The sequence below is a fragment of the Styela clava genome, chromosome 15 (assembly GCF_964204865.1).
Source record: "Styela clava chromosome 15, kaStyClav1.hap1.2, whole genome shotgun sequence".
Taxonomy (NCBI): domain Eukaryota; kingdom Metazoa; phylum Chordata; class Ascidiacea; order Stolidobranchia; family Styelidae; genus Styela; species Styela clava.
Genome location: NC_135264.1, coordinates 7,427,695 through 7,443,004, shown reverse-complemented (window position 1 = coordinate 7,443,004; position 15,310 = coordinate 7,427,695). Strand labels below are relative to the sequence as shown.

The following is a 15,310-nucleotide window of genomic DNA, read 5'->3' as shown; positions in this document are numbered from 1 at the left end:
TGTATTTCGCAGTTGTTGGAAAACAGAGCAAAATCGAATGAAACGGCGACAAAAAGCCTACGACACTCGGTATTCCCAGCCGGTCACCCATGCAAGTACTAACCGAGCCCGACATTGCTTAACTTCCGAGATCGAGTGCATTCAACGTGGTATGGTTGTAGGCGATAAAGTAGTAGTCTATTCGGCTATTTGTATTTCGCAGTTGTTGGAAAACAGAGCAAAATCGAATGAAACGGCGACGAAAAGCCTACGACACTCGGTATTCCCAGCCGGTCACCCATGCAAGTACTAACCGAGCCCGACATTGATTAACTTCCGAGATCGAACGAGATCGGGTGCATTCAACGTGGTATGGTTGTAGGCGATAAAGTAGTAGTCTATTCGGCTATTTGTATTTCGCAGTTGTTGGAAAACAGAGCAAAATCGAATGAAACGGCGACGAAAAGCCTACGACACTCGGTATTCCAAGCCGGTCACCCATGCGAGTACTAACCGAGCCCGACATTGCTTAACTTCCGAGATCGAACGATAACGGGTGCATTCAACGTGGTATGGTTGTAGGCGATAAAGTAGTAGTCTATTCGGCTATTTGTAATTCGCAGTTGTTGGAAAACAGAGCAAAATCGAATGAAACGGCGACAAAAAGCCTACGACACTCGGTATTCCCAGCCGGTCACCCATGCAAGTACTAACCGAGCCCGACATTGCTTAACTTCCGAGATCGAACGAGATCGGGTGCATTCAACGTGGTATGGTTGTAGGCGATAAAGTAGTAGTCTATTCGGCTATTTGTATTTCGCAGTTGTTGGAAAACAGAGCAAAATCGAATGAAACGGCGACGAGAAGCCTACGACACTCGGTATTCCCAGCCGGTCACCCATGCAAGTACTAACCGAGCCCGACATTGCTTAACTTCCGAGATCGAACGAGATCGGGTGCATTCAACGTGGTATGGTTGTAGGCGATAAAGTAGTAGTCTATTCGGCTATTTGTATTTCGCAGTTGTTGGAAAACAGAGCAAAATCGAATGAAACGGCGACAAAAAGCCTACGACACTCGGTATTCCCAGCCGGTCACCCATGCAAGTACTAACCGAGCCCGACATTGCCTAACTTGCGAGATCGAACGAGATCGGGTGCATTCAACGTGGTATGGTTGTAGGCAATAAAGTAGTAGTCTATTCGGCTATTTGTATTTCGCAGTTGTTGGAAAACAGAGCAAAATCAAATGAAACGGCGACGAAAAGCCTACGACACTCGGTATTCCCAGCCGGTCACCCATGCAAGTACTAACCGAGCACGACATTGCTTAACTTCCGAGATCGAACGAGATCGGTTGCATTTAACGTGGTATGGTTGTAGGCGATAAAGTAGTAGTCTATTTGGCTATTTGTATTTCGCAGTTGTTGGAAAACAGAGCCAAATCGAATGAAACGGCGACGAAAAGCCTACGACACTCGGTATTCCCAGCCGGTCACCCATGCAAGTACTAACCGAGCCCGACATTGCTTAACTTCCGAGATCGAACGAGATCGGGTGCATTCAACGTGGTATGGTTGTAGACGATAAAGTAGTAGTCTATTCGGCTATTTGTATTTCGCAGTTGTTGGAAAACAGAGCAAAATCGAATGAAACGGCGACAAAAAGCCTACGACACTCGGTATTCCCAGCCGGTCACCCATGCAAGTACTAACCGAGCCCGACATTGCTTAACTTCCGAGATCGAGTGCATTCAACGTGGTATGGTTGTAGGCGATAAAGTAGTAGTCTATTCGGCTATTTGTATTTCGCAGTTGTTGGAAAACAGAGCAAAATCGAATGAAACGGCGACGAAAAGCCTACGACACTCGGTATTCCCAGCCGGTCACCCATGCAAGTACTAACCGAGCCCGACATTGATTAACTTCCGAGATCGAACGAGATCGGGTGCATTCAACGTGGTATGGTTGTAGGCGATAAAGTAGTAGTCTATTCGGCTATTTGTATTTCGCAGTTGTTGGAAAACAGAGCAAAATCGAATGAAACGGCGACGAAAAGCCTACGACACTCGGTATTCCAAGCCGGTCACCCATGCGAGTACTAACCGAGCCCGACATTGCTTAACTTCCGAGATCGAACGATAACGGGTGCATTCAACGTGGTATGGTTGTAGGCGATAAAGTAGTAGTCTATTCGGCTATTTGTATTTCGCAGTTGTTGGAAAACAGAGCAAAATCGAATGAAACGGCGACAAAAAGCCTACGACACTCGGTATTCCCAGCCGGTCACCCATGCAAGTACTAACCGAGCCCGACATTGCTTAACTTCCGAGATCGAACGAGATCGGGTGCATTCAACGTGGTATGGTTGTAGGCGATAAAGTAGTAGTCTATTCGGCTATTTGTATTTCGCAGTTGTTGGAAAACAGAGCAAAATCGAATGAAACGGCGACGAGAAGCCTACGACACTCGGTATTCCCAGCCGGTCACCCATGCAAGTACTAACCGAGCCCGACATTGCTTAACTTCCGAGATCGAACGAGATCGGGTGCATTCAACGTGGTATGGTTGTAGGCGATAAAGTAGTAGTCTATTCGGCTATTTGTATTTCGCAGTTGTTGGAAAACAGAGCAAAATCGAATGAAACGGCGACAAAAAGCCTACGACACTCGGTATTCCCAGCCGGTCACCCATGCAAGTACTAACCGAGCCCGACATTGCTTAACTTCCGAGATCGAACGAGATCGGGTGCATTCAACGTGGTATGGTTGTAGGCGATAAAGTAGTAGTCTATTCGGCTATTTGTATTTCGCAGTTGTTGGAAAACAGAGCAAAATCGAATGAAACGGCGACGAAAAGCCTACGACACTCGGTATTCGCAGCCGGTCACCCATGCAAGTACTAACCGAGCCCGACATTGCTTAACTTCCGAGATCGAACGAGATCGGGTGCATTCAACGTGGTATGGTTGTAGGCGATAAAGTAGTAGTCTATTCAACTATTTGTATTTCGCAGTTGTTGGAAAACAGAGCAAAATCGAATGAAACGGCGACGAAAAGCCTACGACACTCGATATTCCCAGCCGGTCACCCATGCAAGTACTAACCGAGCCCGACATTGCTTAACTTCCGAGATCGAACGAGATCGGGTGCATTCAACGTGGTATGGTTGTAGGCGATAAAGTAGTAGTCTATTAGGCTATTTGTATTTTGCAGTTGTTGGAAAACAGAGCAAAATCGAATGAAACGGCGACGAGAAGCCTACGACACTCGGTATTCCCAGCCGGTCACCCATGCAAGTACTAACCGAGCCCGACATTGCTTAACTTCCGAGATCGAACGAGATCGGGTGCATTCAACGTGGTATGGTTGTAGGCGATAAAGTAGTAGTCTATTCGGCTATTTGTATTTCCCAGTTGTTAGAAAACAGAGCAAAATCGAATGAAACGGCGACGAAAAGCCTACGACACTCGGTATTCCCAGCCGGTCACCCATGCAAGTACTAACCAAGCCCGACATTGCTTAACTTCCGAGATCGAACAAGATCGGGTGCATTCAACGTGGTATGGTTGTAGGCGATAAAGTAGTAGTCTATTCGGCTATTTGTATTTGGCAATTGTTAGAAAACAGAGCAAAATTGAATGAAACGGCGACGAAAAGCCTACGACACTCGGTATTCCCAGCCGGTCACCCATGCAAGTACTAACCGAGCCCGACATTGCTTAACTTCCGAGATCGGGTGCATTCAACGTGGTATGGTTGTAGGCGGTAAAGTAGTAGTCTATTCGGCTATTTGTATTTCGCAGTTGTTGGAAAACAGAGCAAAATCGAATGAAACGGCGACGAAAAGCCTACGACACTCGGTATTCCCAGCCGGTCACCCATGCAAATACTAACCGAGCCCGACATTGCTTAACTTCCGAGATCGAACGAGATCGGGTGCATTCAACGTGGTATGGTTGTAGGCGATTAAACAGTAGTCTATTCGGCTATTTGTATTTCGCAGTTGTTGGAAAACAGAGCAAAATCGAACGAAACGGCAACGAAAAGCCTACGACACTCGGTATTCCAGCCGGCCACCCATGCAAGTACTAACCGAGCCCGACATTGCCTAACTTCCGAGATCGAACGAGATCGGGTGCATTCAACGTGGTATGGTTGTAGGCGATAAAGTAGTAGTCTATTCGGCTATTTGTATTTCGCAGTTGTTGGAAAACAGAGCAAAATCAAATGAAACGGCGAGGAAAAGCCTACGACACTCGGTATTCCCAGCCGGTCACCCATGCAAGTACTAACCGAGCCCGACATTGCTTAACTTCCGAGATCGAACGAGATCGGGTGCATTCAACGTGGTATGGTTGTAGGCGATAAAGTAGTAGTCTATTCGGCTATTTGTATTTCGCAGTTGTTGGAAAACAGAGCAAAATCGAATGAAACGGCGACGAGAAGCCTACGACACTCGGTATTCCCAGCCGGTCACCCATGCAAGTACTAACCGAGCCCGACATTGCTTAACTTCCGAGATCGAACGAGATCGGGTGCATTCAACGTGGTATGGTTGTAGGCGATAAAGTAGTAGTCTATTCGGCTATTTGTATTTCGCAGTTGTTGGAAAACAGAGCAAAATCGAATGAAACGGCGACAAAAAGCCTACGACACTCGGTATTCCCAGCCGGTCACCCATGCAAGTACTAACCGAGCCCGACATTGCTTAACTTCCGAGATCGAACGAGATCGGGTGCATTCAACGTGGTATGGTTGTAGGCGATAAAGTAGTAGTCTATTCGGCAATTTGTATTTCGCAGTTGTTGGAAAACAGAGCAAAATCGAATGAAACGGCGACGAAAAGCCTACGACACTCGGTATTCGCAGCCGGTCACCCATGCAAGTACTAACCGAGCCCGACATTGCTTAACTTCCGAGATCGAACGAGATCGGGTGCATTCAACGTGGTATGGTTGTAGGCGATAAAGTAGTAGTCTATTCGGCTATTTGTATTTCGCAGTTGTTGGAAAACAGAGCAAAATCGAATGAAACGGCGACGAAAAGCCTACGACACTCGATATTCCCAGCCGGTCACCCATGCAAGTACTAACCGAGCCCGACATTGCTTAACTTCCGAGATCGAACGAGATCGGGTGCATTCAACGTGGTATGGTTGTAGGCGATAAAGTAGTAGTCTATTCGGCTATTTGTATTTTGCAGTTGTTGGAAAACAGAGCAAAATCGAATGAAACGGCGACGAGAAGCCTACGACACTCGGTATTCCCAGCCGGTCAACCATGCAAGTACTAACCGAGCCCGACATTGCTTAACTTCCGAGATCGAACGAGATCGGTTGCATTCAACGTGGTATGGTTGTAGGCGATAAAGTAGTAGTCTATTCGGCTATTTGTATTTCCCAGTTGTTAGAAAACAGAGCAAAATCGAATGAAACGGCGACGAAAAGCCTACGACACTCGGTATTCCCAGCCGGTCACCCATGCAATTACTAACCAAGCCCGACATTGCTTAACTTCCGAGATCGAACAAGATCAGGTGCATTCAACGTGGTATGGTTGTAGGCGATAAAGTAGTAGTCTATTCGGCTATTTGTATTTCGCAATTGTTAGAAAACGGAGCAAAATCGAATGAAACGGCGACGAAAAGCCTACGACACTCGGTATTCCCAGCCGGTCACCCATGCAAGTACTAACCGAGCCCGACATTGCTTAACTTCCGAGATCGGGTGCATTCAACGTGGTATGGTTGTAGGCGGTAAAGTAGTAGTCTATTCGGCTATTTGTATTTCGCAGTTGTTGGAAAACAGAGCAAAATCGAATGAAACGGCGACGAAAAGCCTACGACACTCGGTATTCCCAGCCGGTCACCCATGCAAATACTAACCGAGCCCGACATTGCTTAACTTCCGAGATCGAACGAGATCGGGTGCATTCAACGTGGTATGGTTGTAGGCGATTAAACAGTAGTCTATTCGGCTATTTGTATTTCGCAGTTGTTGGAAAACAGAGCAAAATCGAATGAAATGGCGACGAAAAGCCTACGACACTCGGTATTCCCAGCCGGTCACCCATGCAATTACTAACCAAGCCCGACATTGCTTAACTTCCGAGATCGAACAAGATCGGGTGCATTCAACGTGGTATGGTTGTAGGCGATAAAGTAGTAGTCTATTCGGCTATTTGTATTTCGCAATTGTTAGAAAACAGAGCAAAATCGAATGAAACGGCGACGAAAAGCCTACGACACTCGGTATTCCCAACCGGTCACCCATGCAAGTACTAACCGAGCCCGACATTGATTAACTTCCGAGATCGAACGAGATCGGGTGCATTCAACGTGGTATGGTTGTAGGCGATAAAGTAGTAGTCTATTCGGCTATTTGTATTTCGCAGTTGTTGGAAAACAGAGCAAAATCGAATGAAACGGCGACGAAAAGCCTACGACACTCGGTATTCCCAGCCGGTCACCCATGCAAGTACTAACCGAGCCCGACATTGCTTAACTTCCGAGAACGAACGATAACGGGTGCATTCAACGTGGTATGGTTGTAGGCGATAAAGTAGTAGTCTATTCGGCTATTTGTATTTCGCAGTTGTTGGAAAACAGAGCAAAATCGAATGAAACGGCGACAAAAAGCCTACGACACTCGGTATTCCCAGCCGGTCACCCATGCAAGTACTAACCGAGCCCGACATTGCTTTACTTCCGAGATCGAGTGCATTCAACGTGGTATGGTTGTAGGCGATAAAGTAGTAGTCTATTCGGCTATTTGTATTTCGCAGTTGTTGGAAAACAGAGCAAAATCGAATGAAACGGCGACGAAAAGCCTACGACACTCGGTATTCCCAGCCGGTCACCCATGCAAGTACTAACCGAGCCCGACATTGCTTAACTTCCGAGAACGAACGATAACGGGTGCATTCAACGTGGTATGGTTGTAGGCGATAAAGTAGTAGTCTATTCGGCTATTTGTATTTCGCAGTTGTTGGAAAACAGAGCAAAATCGAATAAAAAGGCGACAAAAAGCCTACGACACTCGGTATTCCCAGCCGGTCACCCATGCGAGTACTAACCGAGCCCGACATTGCTTAACTTCCGAGATCGAACGAGATCGGGTGCATTCAACGTGGTATGGTTGTAGGCGATAAAGTAGTAGTCTATTCGGCTATTTGTATTTCGCAGTTGTTGGAAAACAGAGCAAAATCGAATGAAACGGCGACGAGAAGCCTACGACACTCAGTATTCCCAGCCGGTCACCCATGCAAGTACTAACCGAGCCCGACATTGCTTAACTTCCGAGATCGAACGAGATCGGGTGCATTCAACGTGGTATGGTTGTAGGCGATAAAGTAGTAGTCTATTCGGCTATTTGTATTTCGCAGTTGTTGGAAAACAGAGCAAAATCGAATGAAACGGCGACAAAAAGCCTACGACACTCGGTATTCCCAGCCGGTCACCCATGCAAGTACTAACCGAGCCCGACATTGCTTAACTTCCGAGATCGAACGAGATCGGGTGCATTCAACGTGGTATGGTTGTAGGCGATAAAGTAGTAGTCTATTCGGCTATTTGTATTTCGCAGTTGTTGGAAAACAGAGCAAAATCGAATGAAACGGCGACGAAAAGCCTACGACACTCGGTATTCGCAGCCGGTCACCCATGCAAGTACTAACCGAGCCCGACATTGCTTAACTTCCGAGATCGAACGAGATCGGGTGCATTCAACGTGGTATGGTTGTAGGCGATAAAGTAGTAGTCTATTCGGCTATTTGTATTTTGCAGTTGTTGGAAAACAGAGCAAAATCGAATGAAACGGCGACGAGAAGCCTACGACACTCGGTATTCCCAGCCGGTCAACCATGCAAGTACTAACCGAGCCCGACATTGCTTAACTTCCGAGATCGAACGAGATCGGTTGCATTCAACGTGGTATGGTTGTAGGCGATAAAGTAGTAGTCTATTCGGCTATTTGTATTTCCCAGTTGTTAGAAAACAGAGCAAAATCGAATGAAACGGCGACGAAAAGCCTACGACACTCGGTATTCCCAGCCGGTCACCCATGCAATTACTAACCAAGCCCGACATTGCTTAACTTCCGAGATCGAACAAGATCAGGTGCATTCAACGTGGTATGGTTGTAGGCGATAAAGTAGTAGTCTATTCGGCTATTTGTATTTCGCAATTGTTAGAAAACGGAGCAAAATCGAATGAAACGGCGACGAAAAGCCTACGACACTCGGTATTCCCAGCCGGTCACCCATGCAAGTACTAACCGAGCCCGACATTGCTTAACTTCCGAGATCGGGTGCATTCAACGTGGTATGGTTGTAGGCGATAAAGTAGTAGTCTATTCGGCTATTTGTATTTCGCAGTTGTTGGAAAACAGAGCAAAATCGAATGAAACGGCGACGAAAAGCCTACGACACTCGGTATTCCCAGCCGGTCACCCATGCAAATACTAACCGAGCCCGACATTGCTTAACTTCCGAGATCGAACGAGATCGGGTGCATTCAACGTGGTATGGTTGTAGGCGATTAAACAGTAGTCTATTCGGCTATTTGTATTTCGCAGTTGTTGGAAAACAGAGCAAAATCGAATGAAATGGCGACGAAAAGCCTACGACACTCGGTATTCCCAGCCGGTCACCCATGCAATTACTAACCAAGCCCGACATTGCTTAACTTCCGAGATCGAACAAGATCGGGTGCATTCAACGTGGTATGGTTGTAGGCGATAAAGTAGTAGTCTATTCGGCTATTTGTATTTCGCAATTGTTAGAAAACAGAGCAAAATCGAATGAAACGGCGACGAAAAGCCTACGACACTCGGTATTCCCAACCGGTCACCCATGCAAGTACTAACCGAGCCCGACATTGATTAACTTCCGAGATCGAACGAGATCGGGTGCATTCAACGTGGTATGGTTGTAGGCGATAAAGTAGTAGTCTATTCGGCTATTTGTATTTCGCAGTTGTTGGAAAACAGAGCAAAATCGAATGAAACGGCGACGAAAAGCCTACGACACTCGGTATTCCCAGCCGGTCACCCATGCAAGTACTAACCGAGCCCGACATTGCTTAACTTCCGAGAACGAACGATAACGGGTGCATTCAACGTGGTATGGTTGTAGGCGATAAAGTAGTAGTCTATTCGGCTATTTGTATTTCGCAGTTGTTGGAAAACAGAGCAAAATCGAATGAAACGGCGACAAAAAGCCTACGACACTCGGTATTCCCAGCCGGTCACCCATGCAAGTACTAACCGAGCCCGACATTGCTTTACTTCCGAGATCGAGTGCATTCAACGTGGTATGGTTGTAGGCGATAAAGTAGTAGTCTATTCGGCTATTTGTATTTCGCAGTTGTTGGAAAACAGAGCAAAATCGAATGAAACGGCGACGAAAAGCCTACGACACTCGGTATTCCCAGCCGGTCACCCATGCAAGTACTAACCGAGCCCGACATTGCTTAACTTCCGAGAACGAACGATAACGGGTGCATTCAACGTGGTATGGTTGTAGGCGATAAAGTAGTAGTCTATTCGGCTATTTGTATTTCGCAGTTGTTGGAAAACAGAGCAAAATCGAATAAAAAGGCGACAAAAAGCCTACGACACTCGGTATTCCCAGCCGGTCACCCATGCGAGTACTAACCGAGCCCGACATTGCTTAACTTCCGAGATCGAACGAGATCGGGTGCATTCAACGTGGTATGGTTGTAGGCGATAAAGTAGTAGTCTATTCGGCTATTTGTATTTCGCAGTTGTTGGAAAACAGAGCAAAATCGAATGAAACGGCGACGAGAAGCCTACGACACTCGGTATTCCCAGCCGGTCACCCATGCAAGTACTAACCGAGCCCGACATTGCTTAACTTCCGAGATCGAACGAGATCGGGTGCATTCAACGTGGTATGGTTGTAGGCGATAAAGTAGTAGTCTATTCGGCTATTTGTATTTCGCAGTTGTTGGAAAACAGAGCAAAATCGAATGAAACGGCGACAAAAAGCCTACGACACTCGGTATTCCCAGCCGGTCACCCATGCAAGTACTAACCGAGCCCGACATTGCTTAACTTCCGAGATCGAACGAGATCGGGTGCATTCAACGTGGTATGGTTGTAGGCGATAAAGTAGTAGTCTATTCGGCTATTTGTATTTCGCAGTTGTTGGAAAACAGAGCAAAATCGAATGAAACGGCGACGAAAAGCCTACGACACTCGGTATTCGCAGCCGGTCACCCATGCAAGTACTAACCGAGCCCGACATTGCTTAACTTCCGAGATCGAACGAGATCGGGTGCATTCAACGTGGTATGGTTGTAGGCGATAAAGTAGTAGTCTATTCGGCTATTTGTATTTCGCAGTTGTTGGAAAACAGAGCAAAATCGAATGAAACGGCGACGAAAAGCCTACGACACTCGATATTCCCAGCCGGTCACCCATGCAAGTACTAACCGAGCCCGACATTGCTTAACTTCCGAGATCGAACGAGATCGGGTGCATTCAACGTGGTATGGTTGTAGGCGATAAAGTAGTAGTCTATTCGGCTATTTGTATTTCGCAGTTGTTGGAAAACAGAGCAAAATCGAATGAAACGGCGACGAAAAGCCTACGACACTCGGTATTCCCAGCCGGTCACCCATGCAAGTACTAACCGAGCCCGACATTGCTTAACTTCCGAGATCGAACGAGATCGGGTGCATTCAACGTGGTATGGTTGTAGGCGATAAAGTAGTAGTCTATTCGGCTATTTGTATTTCGCAGTTGTTGGAAAACAGAGCAAAATCGAATGAAACGGCGACGAGAAGCCTACGACACTCGGTATTCCCAGCCGGTCACCCATGCAAGTACTAACCGAGCCCGACATTGCTTAACTTCCGAAATCGAACGAGATCGGGTGCATTCAACGTGGTATGGTTGTAGGCGATAAAGTAGTAGTCTATTCGGCTATTTGTATTTCGCAGTTGTTGGAAAACAGAGCAAAATCGAATGAAACGGCGACGAGAAGCCTACGACACTCGGTATTCCCAGCCGGTCACCAATGCAAGTACTAACCGAGCCCGACATTGCTTAACTTCCGGGATCGAACGAGATCGGGTGCATTCAACGTGGTATGGTTGTAGGCGATAAAGTAGTAGTCTATTCGGCTATTTGTATTTCGCAGTTGTTGGAAAACAGAGCAAAATCGAATGAAAAGGCGACGAAAAGCCTACGACACTCGGTATTCCCAGCCGGTCACCCATGCAAGTACTAACCGAGCCCGACATTGCTTGACTTCCGAGATCGAGCGAGATCGGGTGCATTCAACGCGGTATGGTTGTAGGCGATAAAGTAGTAGTCTATTCGGCTATTTGTATTTCGCAGTTGTTGGAAAACAGAGCAAAATCGAATGAAACGGCGACAAAAGGCCTACGACACTCGGTATTCCCAGCCGGTCACCCATGCAAGTACTAACCGAGCCCGACATTGCTTAACTTCCAAGATCGAACGAGATCGGGTGCATTCAACGTGGTATGGTTGTAGGCGATAAAGTAGTAGTCTATTCGGCTATTTGTATTTCGCAGTTGTTGGAAAACAGAGCAAAATCGAATGAAACGGCGACAAAAAGCCTACGACACTCGGTATTCCCAGCCGGTCACCCATGCAAGTACTAACCGAGCCCGAAATTGCTTAACTTCCGAGATCGAGTGCATTCAACGTGGTATGGTTGTAGGCGATAAAGTAGTAGTCTATTCGGCTATTTGTATTTCGCAGTTGTTGGAAAACAGAGCAAAATCGAATGAAACGGCGACAAAAGGCCTACGACACTCGGTATTCCCAGCCGGTCACCCATGCAAGTACTAACCGAGCCCGACATTGCTTAACTTCCGAGATCGAACGAGATCGGGTGCATTCAACGTGGTATGGTTGTAGGCGATAAAGTAGTAGTCTATTCGGCTATTTGTATTTCGCAGTTGTTGGAAAACAGAGCAAAATCGAATGAAACGGCGACGAGAAGCCTACGACACTCGGTATTCCCAGCCGGTCACCCATGCAAGTACTAACCGAGCCCGACATTGCTTAACTTCCGAGATCGAACGAGATCGGGTGCATTCAACGTGGTATGGTTGTAGGCGATAAAGTAGTAGTCTATTCGGCTATTTGTATTTCGCAGTTGTTGGAAAACAGAGCAAAATCGAATGAAACGGCGACAAAAGGCCTACGACACTCGGTATTCCCAGCCGGTCACCCATGCAAGTACTAACCGAGCCCGACATTGCTTAACTTCCAAGATCGAACGAGATCGGGTGCATTCAACGTGGTATGGTTGTAGGCGATAAAGTAGTAGTCTATTCGGCTATTTGTATTTCGCAGTTGTTGGAAAACAGAGAAAAATCGAATGAAACGGCGACAAAAAGCCTACGACACTCGGTATTCCCAGCCGGTCACCCATGCAAGTACTAACCGAGCCCGACATTGCTTAACTTCCGAGATCGAGTGCATTCAACGTGGTATGGTTGTAGGCGATAAAGTAGTAGTCTATTCGGCTATTTGTATTTCGCAGTTGTTGGAAAACAGAGCAAAATCGAATGAAACGGCGACAAAAGGCCTACGACACTCGGTATTCCCAGCCGGTCACCCATGCAAGTACTAACCGAGCCCGACATTGCTTAACTTCCGAGATCGAACGAGATCGGGTGCATTCAACGTGGTATGGTTGTAGGCGATAAAGTAGTAGTCTATTCGGCTATTTGTATTTCGCAGTTGTTGGAAAACAGAGCAAAATCGAATGAAACGGCGACAAAAAGCCTACGACACTCGGTATTCCCAGCCGGTCACCCATGCAAGTACTAACCGAGCCCGACATTGATTAACTTCCGAGATCGAACGAGATCGGGTGCATTCAACGTGGTATGGTTGTAGGCGATAAAGTAGTAGTCTATTCGGCTATTTGTATTTCGCAGTTGTTGGAAAACAGAGCAAAATCGAATGAAACGGCGACGAAAAGCCTACGACACTCGGTATTCCCAGCCGGTCACCCATGCAAGTACTAACCGAGCCCGACATTGCTTAACTTCCGAGAACGAACGATAACGGGTGCATTCAACGTGGTATGGTTGTAGGCGATAAAGTAGTAGTCTATTCGGCTATTTGTATTTCGCAGTTGTTGAAAAACAGAGCAAAATCGAATAAAACAGCGACAAAAAGCCTACGACACTCGGTATTCCCAGCCGGTCACCCATGCAAGTACTAACCGAGCCCGACATTGCTTAACTTCCGAGATCGAACGAGATCGGGTGCATTCAACGTGGTATGGTTGTAGGCGATAAAGTAGTAGTCTATTCGGCTATTTGTATTTCGCAGTTGTTGGAAAACAGAGCAAAATCGAATGAAACGGCGACGAGAAGCCTACGACACTCGGTATTCCCAGCCGGTCACCCATGCAAGTACTAACCTAGCCCGACATTGCTTAACTTCCGAGATCGAACGAGATCGGGTGCATTCAACGTGGTATGGTTGTAGGCGATAAAGTAGTAGTCTATTCGGCTATTTGTATTTCGCAGTTGTTGGAAAACAGAGCAATATCGAATGAAACGGCGACGAAAAGCCTACGACACTCGGTATTCGCAGCCGGTCACCCATGCAAGTACTAACCGAGCCCGACATTGCTTAACTTCCGAGATCGAACGAGATCGGGTGCATTCAACGTGGTATGGTTGTAGGCGATAAAGTAGTAGTCTATTCGGCTATTTGTATTTCGCAGTTGTTGGAAAACAGTGCAAAATCGAATGAAACGGCGACGAAAAGCCTACGACACTCGATATTCCCAGCCGGTCACCCATGCAAGTACTAACCGAGCCCGACATTGCTTAACTTCCGAGATCGAACGAGATCGGGTGCATTCAACGTGGTATGGTTGTAGGCGATAAAGTAGTAGTCTATTCGGCTATTTGTATTTTGCAGTTGTTGGAAAACAGAGCAAAATCGAATGAAGCGGCGACGAAAAGCCTACGACACTCGGTATTTCCAGCCGGTCACCCATGCAAGTACTAACCGAGCCCGACATTGCTTAACTTCCGAGATCGAACGAGATCGGGTGCATTCAACGTGGTATGGTTGTAGTCGATAAAGTAGTAGTCTGTTCTGCTATTTGTATTTTGCAGTTGTTAGAAAACAGAGAAAAAACGAATGGAACGGCGACGAAAAAAAAGCCTACGACACTCGGTATTCCCAGCCGGTCACCCATGCAAGTACTAACCGAGCCCGACATTTCGTAACTTCCGAGATCGAACGAGATCGGGTGCATTCAACGTGGTATGGTTGTAGGCGATAAAGTAGTAGTCTATTCGGCTATTTGTATTTTGCAGTTGTTGGAAAACAGAGCAAAATCGAATGAAACGGCGAGGAAAAGCCTACGACACTCGGTATTCCCAGCCGGTCACCCATGCAAGTACTAATCAAGCCCGACATTGCTTAACTTCCGAGATCGAACAAGATCGGGAGCATTCAACGTGGTATTGTTGTAGGCGATGAAGTAGTAGTCTATTCGGCTATTTGTATTTCGCAGTTGTTAGAAAACACAGCAAAATCGAATGAAACGACGACGAAAAGCTTACGACACTCGGTATTCCCAGCCGGTCACCCATGCAAGTACTAACCGAACCCGACATTGCTTAACTTCCGAGATCGACGAGATCGGGTGCATTCAACGTGGTATGGTTGTAGGCGATAAAGTAGTAGTCTATTCGGCTATTTGTATTTCGCAGTTGTTGGAAAACAGAGCAAAATCGAATGAAACGGCGACGAAAAGCCTACGACACTCGATATTCCCAGCCGGTCACCCATGCAAGTACTAACCGAGCCCGACATTGCTTAACTTCCGAGATCGAACGAGATCGGGTGCATTCAACGTGGTATGGTTGTAGGCGATAAAGTAGTAGTCTATTCGGCTATTTGTATTTTGCAGTTGTTGGAAAACAGAGCAAAATCGAATGAAGCGGCGACGAAAAGCCTACGACACTCGGTATTTCCAGCCGGTCACCCATGCAAGTACTAACCGAGCCCGACATTGCTTAACTTCCGAGATCGAACGAGATCGGGTGCATTCAACGTGGTATGGTTGTAGTCGATAAAGTAGTAGTCTGTTCTGCTATTTGTATTTTGCAGTTGTTAGAAAACAGAGAAAAAACGAATGGAACGGCGACGAAAAAAAAGCCTACGACACTCGGTATTCCCAGCCGGTCACCCATGCAAGTACTAACCGAGCCCGACATTTCGTAACTTCCGAGATCGAACGAGATCGGGTGCATTCAACGTGGTATGGTTGTAGGCGATAAAGTAGTAGTCTATTCG

General features: G+C 46.8%; 52 non-coding genes and 25 pseudogenes across 52 annotated transcripts; all 77 read right to left on the bottom strand.

The window, feature by feature from the left end:
* Positions 1-54: 54 nt before the first annotated feature.
* Positions 55-163, bottom strand: LOC144412314 (5S ribosomal RNA; annotated as a pseudogene).
* An 81-nt stretch (positions 164-244) lies between these two features.
* Positions 245-363, bottom strand: LOC144415395 (5S ribosomal RNA). The gene has a single exon (XR_013471287.1). It is a non-coding gene; the product is annotated as a 5S ribosomal RNA (ribosomal RNA).
* An 81-nt stretch (positions 364-444) lies between these two features.
* On the bottom strand, positions 445-563 carry LOC144418415 (5S ribosomal RNA; annotated as a pseudogene).
* An 81-nt stretch (positions 564-644) lies between these two features.
* LOC144417501 (5S ribosomal RNA) lies at positions 645-763 on the bottom strand. The gene has a single exon (XR_013473355.1). It is a non-coding gene; the product is annotated as a 5S ribosomal RNA (ribosomal RNA).
* Positions 764-844: 81 nt separating this feature from the next.
* On the bottom strand, positions 845-963 carry LOC144417490 (5S ribosomal RNA). The gene has a single exon (XR_013473354.1). It is a non-coding gene; the product is annotated as a 5S ribosomal RNA (ribosomal RNA).
* Positions 964-1,044: 81 nt separating this feature from the next.
* LOC144417714 (5S ribosomal RNA) lies at positions 1,045-1,163 on the bottom strand (annotated as a pseudogene).
* Positions 1,164-1,244: 81 nt separating this feature from the next.
* LOC144418273 (5S ribosomal RNA) lies at positions 1,245-1,363 on the bottom strand (annotated as a pseudogene).
* An 81-nt stretch (positions 1,364-1,444) lies between these two features.
* On the bottom strand, positions 1,445-1,563 carry LOC144414644 (5S ribosomal RNA). Its single transcript, XR_013470533.1, has one exon. It is a non-coding gene; the product is annotated as a 5S ribosomal RNA (ribosomal RNA).
* An 81-nt stretch (positions 1,564-1,644) lies between these two features.
* LOC144412313 (5S ribosomal RNA) lies at positions 1,645-1,753 on the bottom strand (annotated as a pseudogene).
* An 81-nt stretch (positions 1,754-1,834) lies between these two features.
* Positions 1,835-1,953, bottom strand: LOC144415394 (5S ribosomal RNA). The gene has a single exon (XR_013471286.1). It is a non-coding gene; the product is annotated as a 5S ribosomal RNA (ribosomal RNA).
* An 81-nt stretch (positions 1,954-2,034) lies between these two features.
* LOC144418414 (5S ribosomal RNA) lies at positions 2,035-2,153 on the bottom strand (annotated as a pseudogene).
* An 81-nt stretch (positions 2,154-2,234) lies between these two features.
* Positions 2,235-2,353, bottom strand: LOC144417479 (5S ribosomal RNA). Its single transcript, XR_013473353.1, has one exon. It is a non-coding gene; the product is annotated as a 5S ribosomal RNA (ribosomal RNA).
* Positions 2,354-2,434: 81 nt separating this feature from the next.
* LOC144417467 (5S ribosomal RNA) lies at positions 2,435-2,553 on the bottom strand. The gene has a single exon (XR_013473351.1). It is a non-coding gene; the product is annotated as a 5S ribosomal RNA (ribosomal RNA).
* Positions 2,554-2,634: 81 nt separating this feature from the next.
* Positions 2,635-2,753, bottom strand: LOC144417456 (5S ribosomal RNA). The gene has a single exon (XR_013473349.1). It is a non-coding gene; the product is annotated as a 5S ribosomal RNA (ribosomal RNA).
* An 81-nt stretch (positions 2,754-2,834) lies between these two features.
* Positions 2,835-2,953, bottom strand: LOC144414967 (5S ribosomal RNA). Its single transcript, XR_013470859.1, has one exon. It is a non-coding gene; the product is annotated as a 5S ribosomal RNA (ribosomal RNA).
* Positions 2,954-3,034: 81 nt separating this feature from the next.
* LOC144414732 (5S ribosomal RNA) lies at positions 3,035-3,153 on the bottom strand. The gene has a single exon (XR_013470622.1). It is a non-coding gene; the product is annotated as a 5S ribosomal RNA (ribosomal RNA).
* Positions 3,154-3,234: 81 nt separating this feature from the next.
* LOC144417445 (5S ribosomal RNA) lies at positions 3,235-3,353 on the bottom strand. Its single transcript, XR_013473338.1, has one exon. It is a non-coding gene; the product is annotated as a 5S ribosomal RNA (ribosomal RNA).
* Positions 3,354-3,434: 81 nt separating this feature from the next.
* On the bottom strand, positions 3,435-3,553 carry LOC144415521 (5S ribosomal RNA). Its single transcript, XR_013471412.1, has one exon. It is a non-coding gene; the product is annotated as a 5S ribosomal RNA (ribosomal RNA).
* Positions 3,554-3,634: 81 nt separating this feature from the next.
* On the bottom strand, positions 3,635-3,743 carry LOC144411961 (5S ribosomal RNA; annotated as a pseudogene).
* Positions 3,744-3,824: 81 nt separating this feature from the next.
* LOC144415421 (5S ribosomal RNA) lies at positions 3,825-3,943 on the bottom strand. The gene has a single exon (XR_013471313.1). It is a non-coding gene; the product is annotated as a 5S ribosomal RNA (ribosomal RNA).
* Positions 3,944-4,024: 81 nt separating this feature from the next.
* On the bottom strand, positions 4,025-4,142 carry LOC144418426 (5S ribosomal RNA; annotated as a pseudogene).
* Positions 4,143-4,223: 81 nt separating this feature from the next.
* Positions 4,224-4,342, bottom strand: LOC144417434 (5S ribosomal RNA). The gene has a single exon (XR_013473327.1). It is a non-coding gene; the product is annotated as a 5S ribosomal RNA (ribosomal RNA).
* Positions 4,343-4,423: 81 nt separating this feature from the next.
* Positions 4,424-4,542, bottom strand: LOC144417423 (5S ribosomal RNA). Its single transcript, XR_013473316.1, has one exon. It is a non-coding gene; the product is annotated as a 5S ribosomal RNA (ribosomal RNA).
* Positions 4,543-4,623: 81 nt separating this feature from the next.
* LOC144417412 (5S ribosomal RNA) lies at positions 4,624-4,742 on the bottom strand. The gene has a single exon (XR_013473305.1). It is a non-coding gene; the product is annotated as a 5S ribosomal RNA (ribosomal RNA).
* Positions 4,743-4,823: 81 nt separating this feature from the next.
* Positions 4,824-4,942, bottom strand: LOC144414966 (5S ribosomal RNA). The gene has a single exon (XR_013470858.1). It is a non-coding gene; the product is annotated as a 5S ribosomal RNA (ribosomal RNA).
* An 81-nt stretch (positions 4,943-5,023) lies between these two features.
* LOC144414731 (5S ribosomal RNA) lies at positions 5,024-5,142 on the bottom strand. Its single transcript, XR_013470621.1, has one exon. It is a non-coding gene; the product is annotated as a 5S ribosomal RNA (ribosomal RNA).
* Positions 5,143-5,223: 81 nt separating this feature from the next.
* Positions 5,224-5,342, bottom strand: LOC144417081 (5S ribosomal RNA). The gene has a single exon (XR_013472974.1). It is a non-coding gene; the product is annotated as a 5S ribosomal RNA (ribosomal RNA).
* An 81-nt stretch (positions 5,343-5,423) lies between these two features.
* Positions 5,424-5,542, bottom strand: LOC144417794 (5S ribosomal RNA; annotated as a pseudogene).
* An 81-nt stretch (positions 5,543-5,623) lies between these two features.
* LOC144411960 (5S ribosomal RNA) lies at positions 5,624-5,732 on the bottom strand (annotated as a pseudogene).
* Positions 5,733-5,813: 81 nt separating this feature from the next.
* LOC144415420 (5S ribosomal RNA) lies at positions 5,814-5,932 on the bottom strand. Its single transcript, XR_013471312.1, has one exon. It is a non-coding gene; the product is annotated as a 5S ribosomal RNA (ribosomal RNA).
* Positions 5,933-6,013: 81 nt separating this feature from the next.
* LOC144417338 (5S ribosomal RNA) lies at positions 6,014-6,132 on the bottom strand. The gene has a single exon (XR_013473232.1). It is a non-coding gene; the product is annotated as a 5S ribosomal RNA (ribosomal RNA).
* Positions 6,133-6,213: 81 nt separating this feature from the next.
* LOC144415797 (5S ribosomal RNA) lies at positions 6,214-6,332 on the bottom strand. Its single transcript, XR_013471691.1, has one exon. It is a non-coding gene; the product is annotated as a 5S ribosomal RNA (ribosomal RNA).
* An 81-nt stretch (positions 6,333-6,413) lies between these two features.
* On the bottom strand, positions 6,414-6,532 carry LOC144418392 (5S ribosomal RNA; annotated as a pseudogene).
* Positions 6,533-6,613: 81 nt separating this feature from the next.
* LOC144412706 (5S ribosomal RNA) lies at positions 6,614-6,722 on the bottom strand (annotated as a pseudogene).
* Positions 6,723-6,803: 81 nt separating this feature from the next.
* LOC144418391 (5S ribosomal RNA) lies at positions 6,804-6,922 on the bottom strand (annotated as a pseudogene).
* An 81-nt stretch (positions 6,923-7,003) lies between these two features.
* LOC144414534 (5S ribosomal RNA) lies at positions 7,004-7,122 on the bottom strand. Its single transcript, XR_013470423.1, has one exon. It is a non-coding gene; the product is annotated as a 5S ribosomal RNA (ribosomal RNA).
* Positions 7,123-7,203: 81 nt separating this feature from the next.
* On the bottom strand, positions 7,204-7,322 carry LOC144415152 (5S ribosomal RNA). Its single transcript, XR_013471044.1, has one exon. It is a non-coding gene; the product is annotated as a 5S ribosomal RNA (ribosomal RNA).
* Positions 7,323-7,403: 81 nt separating this feature from the next.
* LOC144417401 (5S ribosomal RNA) lies at positions 7,404-7,522 on the bottom strand. The gene has a single exon (XR_013473294.1). It is a non-coding gene; the product is annotated as a 5S ribosomal RNA (ribosomal RNA).
* An 81-nt stretch (positions 7,523-7,603) lies between these two features.
* On the bottom strand, positions 7,604-7,722 carry LOC144414965 (5S ribosomal RNA). The gene has a single exon (XR_013470857.1). It is a non-coding gene; the product is annotated as a 5S ribosomal RNA (ribosomal RNA).
* An 81-nt stretch (positions 7,723-7,803) lies between these two features.
* LOC144417080 (5S ribosomal RNA) lies at positions 7,804-7,922 on the bottom strand. The gene has a single exon (XR_013472973.1). It is a non-coding gene; the product is annotated as a 5S ribosomal RNA (ribosomal RNA).
* Positions 7,923-8,003: 81 nt separating this feature from the next.
* Positions 8,004-8,122, bottom strand: LOC144417792 (5S ribosomal RNA; annotated as a pseudogene).
* An 81-nt stretch (positions 8,123-8,203) lies between these two features.
* Positions 8,204-8,312, bottom strand: LOC144411959 (5S ribosomal RNA; annotated as a pseudogene).
* An 81-nt stretch (positions 8,313-8,393) lies between these two features.
* LOC144415419 (5S ribosomal RNA) lies at positions 8,394-8,512 on the bottom strand. The gene has a single exon (XR_013471311.1). It is a non-coding gene; the product is annotated as a 5S ribosomal RNA (ribosomal RNA).
* Positions 8,513-8,593: 81 nt separating this feature from the next.
* On the bottom strand, positions 8,594-8,712 carry LOC144417337 (5S ribosomal RNA). Its single transcript, XR_013473231.1, has one exon. It is a non-coding gene; the product is annotated as a 5S ribosomal RNA (ribosomal RNA).
* Positions 8,713-8,793: 81 nt separating this feature from the next.
* LOC144415796 (5S ribosomal RNA) lies at positions 8,794-8,912 on the bottom strand. The gene has a single exon (XR_013471690.1). It is a non-coding gene; the product is annotated as a 5S ribosomal RNA (ribosomal RNA).
* Positions 8,913-8,993: 81 nt separating this feature from the next.
* LOC144418390 (5S ribosomal RNA) lies at positions 8,994-9,112 on the bottom strand (annotated as a pseudogene).
* Positions 9,113-9,193: 81 nt separating this feature from the next.
* Positions 9,194-9,302, bottom strand: LOC144412705 (5S ribosomal RNA; annotated as a pseudogene).
* An 81-nt stretch (positions 9,303-9,383) lies between these two features.
* On the bottom strand, positions 9,384-9,502 carry LOC144418388 (5S ribosomal RNA; annotated as a pseudogene).
* Positions 9,503-9,583: 81 nt separating this feature from the next.
* LOC144414531 (5S ribosomal RNA) lies at positions 9,584-9,702 on the bottom strand. Its single transcript, XR_013470421.1, has one exon. It is a non-coding gene; the product is annotated as a 5S ribosomal RNA (ribosomal RNA).
* An 81-nt stretch (positions 9,703-9,783) lies between these two features.
* Positions 9,784-9,902, bottom strand: LOC144417390 (5S ribosomal RNA). Its single transcript, XR_013473283.1, has one exon. It is a non-coding gene; the product is annotated as a 5S ribosomal RNA (ribosomal RNA).
* An 81-nt stretch (positions 9,903-9,983) lies between these two features.
* Positions 9,984-10,102, bottom strand: LOC144417379 (5S ribosomal RNA). The gene has a single exon (XR_013473272.1). It is a non-coding gene; the product is annotated as a 5S ribosomal RNA (ribosomal RNA).
* Positions 10,103-10,183: 81 nt separating this feature from the next.
* Positions 10,184-10,302, bottom strand: LOC144414964 (5S ribosomal RNA). Its single transcript, XR_013470856.1, has one exon. It is a non-coding gene; the product is annotated as a 5S ribosomal RNA (ribosomal RNA).
* An 81-nt stretch (positions 10,303-10,383) lies between these two features.
* LOC144414730 (5S ribosomal RNA) lies at positions 10,384-10,502 on the bottom strand. The gene has a single exon (XR_013470620.1). It is a non-coding gene; the product is annotated as a 5S ribosomal RNA (ribosomal RNA).
* Positions 10,503-10,583: 81 nt separating this feature from the next.
* Positions 10,584-10,702, bottom strand: LOC144417368 (5S ribosomal RNA). The gene has a single exon (XR_013473261.1). It is a non-coding gene; the product is annotated as a 5S ribosomal RNA (ribosomal RNA).
* An 81-nt stretch (positions 10,703-10,783) lies between these two features.
* LOC144415623 (5S ribosomal RNA) lies at positions 10,784-10,902 on the bottom strand. The gene has a single exon (XR_013471515.1). It is a non-coding gene; the product is annotated as a 5S ribosomal RNA (ribosomal RNA).
* Positions 10,903-10,983: 81 nt separating this feature from the next.
* Positions 10,984-11,102, bottom strand: LOC144417980 (5S ribosomal RNA; annotated as a pseudogene).
* An 81-nt stretch (positions 11,103-11,183) lies between these two features.
* LOC144416881 (5S ribosomal RNA) lies at positions 11,184-11,302 on the bottom strand. The gene has a single exon (XR_013472774.1). It is a non-coding gene; the product is annotated as a 5S ribosomal RNA (ribosomal RNA).
* Positions 11,303-11,383: 81 nt separating this feature from the next.
* On the bottom strand, positions 11,384-11,502 carry LOC144415149 (5S ribosomal RNA). The gene has a single exon (XR_013471041.1). It is a non-coding gene; the product is annotated as a 5S ribosomal RNA (ribosomal RNA).
* Positions 11,503-11,583: 81 nt separating this feature from the next.
* Positions 11,584-11,692, bottom strand: LOC144412909 (5S ribosomal RNA; annotated as a pseudogene).
* Positions 11,693-11,773: 81 nt separating this feature from the next.
* On the bottom strand, positions 11,774-11,892 carry LOC144415059 (5S ribosomal RNA). Its single transcript, XR_013470951.1, has one exon. It is a non-coding gene; the product is annotated as a 5S ribosomal RNA (ribosomal RNA).
* Positions 11,893-11,973: 81 nt separating this feature from the next.
* LOC144417356 (5S ribosomal RNA) lies at positions 11,974-12,092 on the bottom strand. The gene has a single exon (XR_013473249.1). It is a non-coding gene; the product is annotated as a 5S ribosomal RNA (ribosomal RNA).
* Positions 12,093-12,173: 81 nt separating this feature from the next.
* LOC144415147 (5S ribosomal RNA) lies at positions 12,174-12,292 on the bottom strand. Its single transcript, XR_013471039.1, has one exon. It is a non-coding gene; the product is annotated as a 5S ribosomal RNA (ribosomal RNA).
* An 81-nt stretch (positions 12,293-12,373) lies between these two features.
* Positions 12,374-12,482, bottom strand: LOC144412312 (5S ribosomal RNA; annotated as a pseudogene).
* Positions 12,483-12,563: 81 nt separating this feature from the next.
* On the bottom strand, positions 12,564-12,682 carry LOC144415048 (5S ribosomal RNA). Its single transcript, XR_013470940.1, has one exon. It is a non-coding gene; the product is annotated as a 5S ribosomal RNA (ribosomal RNA).
* Positions 12,683-12,763: 81 nt separating this feature from the next.
* LOC144415393 (5S ribosomal RNA) lies at positions 12,764-12,882 on the bottom strand. Its single transcript, XR_013471285.1, has one exon. It is a non-coding gene; the product is annotated as a 5S ribosomal RNA (ribosomal RNA).
* Positions 12,883-12,963: 81 nt separating this feature from the next.
* Positions 12,964-13,082, bottom strand: LOC144418387 (5S ribosomal RNA; annotated as a pseudogene).
* An 81-nt stretch (positions 13,083-13,163) lies between these two features.
* LOC144417344 (5S ribosomal RNA) lies at positions 13,164-13,282 on the bottom strand. Its single transcript, XR_013473238.1, has one exon. It is a non-coding gene; the product is annotated as a 5S ribosomal RNA (ribosomal RNA).
* An 81-nt stretch (positions 13,283-13,363) lies between these two features.
* On the bottom strand, positions 13,364-13,482 carry LOC144413761 (5S ribosomal RNA). Its single transcript, XR_013469652.1, has one exon. It is a non-coding gene; the product is annotated as a 5S ribosomal RNA (ribosomal RNA).
* An 81-nt stretch (positions 13,483-13,563) lies between these two features.
* Positions 13,564-13,682, bottom strand: LOC144414963 (5S ribosomal RNA). The gene has a single exon (XR_013470855.1). It is a non-coding gene; the product is annotated as a 5S ribosomal RNA (ribosomal RNA).
* An 81-nt stretch (positions 13,683-13,763) lies between these two features.
* LOC144414729 (5S ribosomal RNA) lies at positions 13,764-13,882 on the bottom strand. Its single transcript, XR_013470619.1, has one exon. It is a non-coding gene; the product is annotated as a 5S ribosomal RNA (ribosomal RNA).
* Positions 13,883-13,963: 81 nt separating this feature from the next.
* LOC144417012 (5S ribosomal RNA) lies at positions 13,964-14,082 on the bottom strand. Its single transcript, XR_013472904.1, has one exon. It is a non-coding gene; the product is annotated as a 5S ribosomal RNA (ribosomal RNA).
* An 85-nt stretch (positions 14,083-14,167) lies between these two features.
* On the bottom strand, positions 14,168-14,286 carry LOC144417579 (5S ribosomal RNA; annotated as a pseudogene).
* Positions 14,287-14,367: 81 nt separating this feature from the next.
* LOC144417349 (5S ribosomal RNA) lies at positions 14,368-14,486 on the bottom strand. The gene has a single exon (XR_013473242.1). It is a non-coding gene; the product is annotated as a 5S ribosomal RNA (ribosomal RNA).
* Positions 14,487-14,567: 81 nt separating this feature from the next.
* LOC144418122 (5S ribosomal RNA) lies at positions 14,568-14,685 on the bottom strand (annotated as a pseudogene).
* Positions 14,686-14,766: 81 nt separating this feature from the next.
* On the bottom strand, positions 14,767-14,885 carry LOC144414728 (5S ribosomal RNA). Its single transcript, XR_013470618.1, has one exon. It is a non-coding gene; the product is annotated as a 5S ribosomal RNA (ribosomal RNA).
* An 81-nt stretch (positions 14,886-14,966) lies between these two features.
* Positions 14,967-15,085, bottom strand: LOC144417011 (5S ribosomal RNA). The gene has a single exon (XR_013472903.1). It is a non-coding gene; the product is annotated as a 5S ribosomal RNA (ribosomal RNA).
* Positions 15,086-15,170: 85 nt separating this feature from the next.
* LOC144417577 (5S ribosomal RNA) lies at positions 15,171-15,289 on the bottom strand (annotated as a pseudogene).
* Positions 15,290-15,310: the final 21 nt, after the last annotated feature.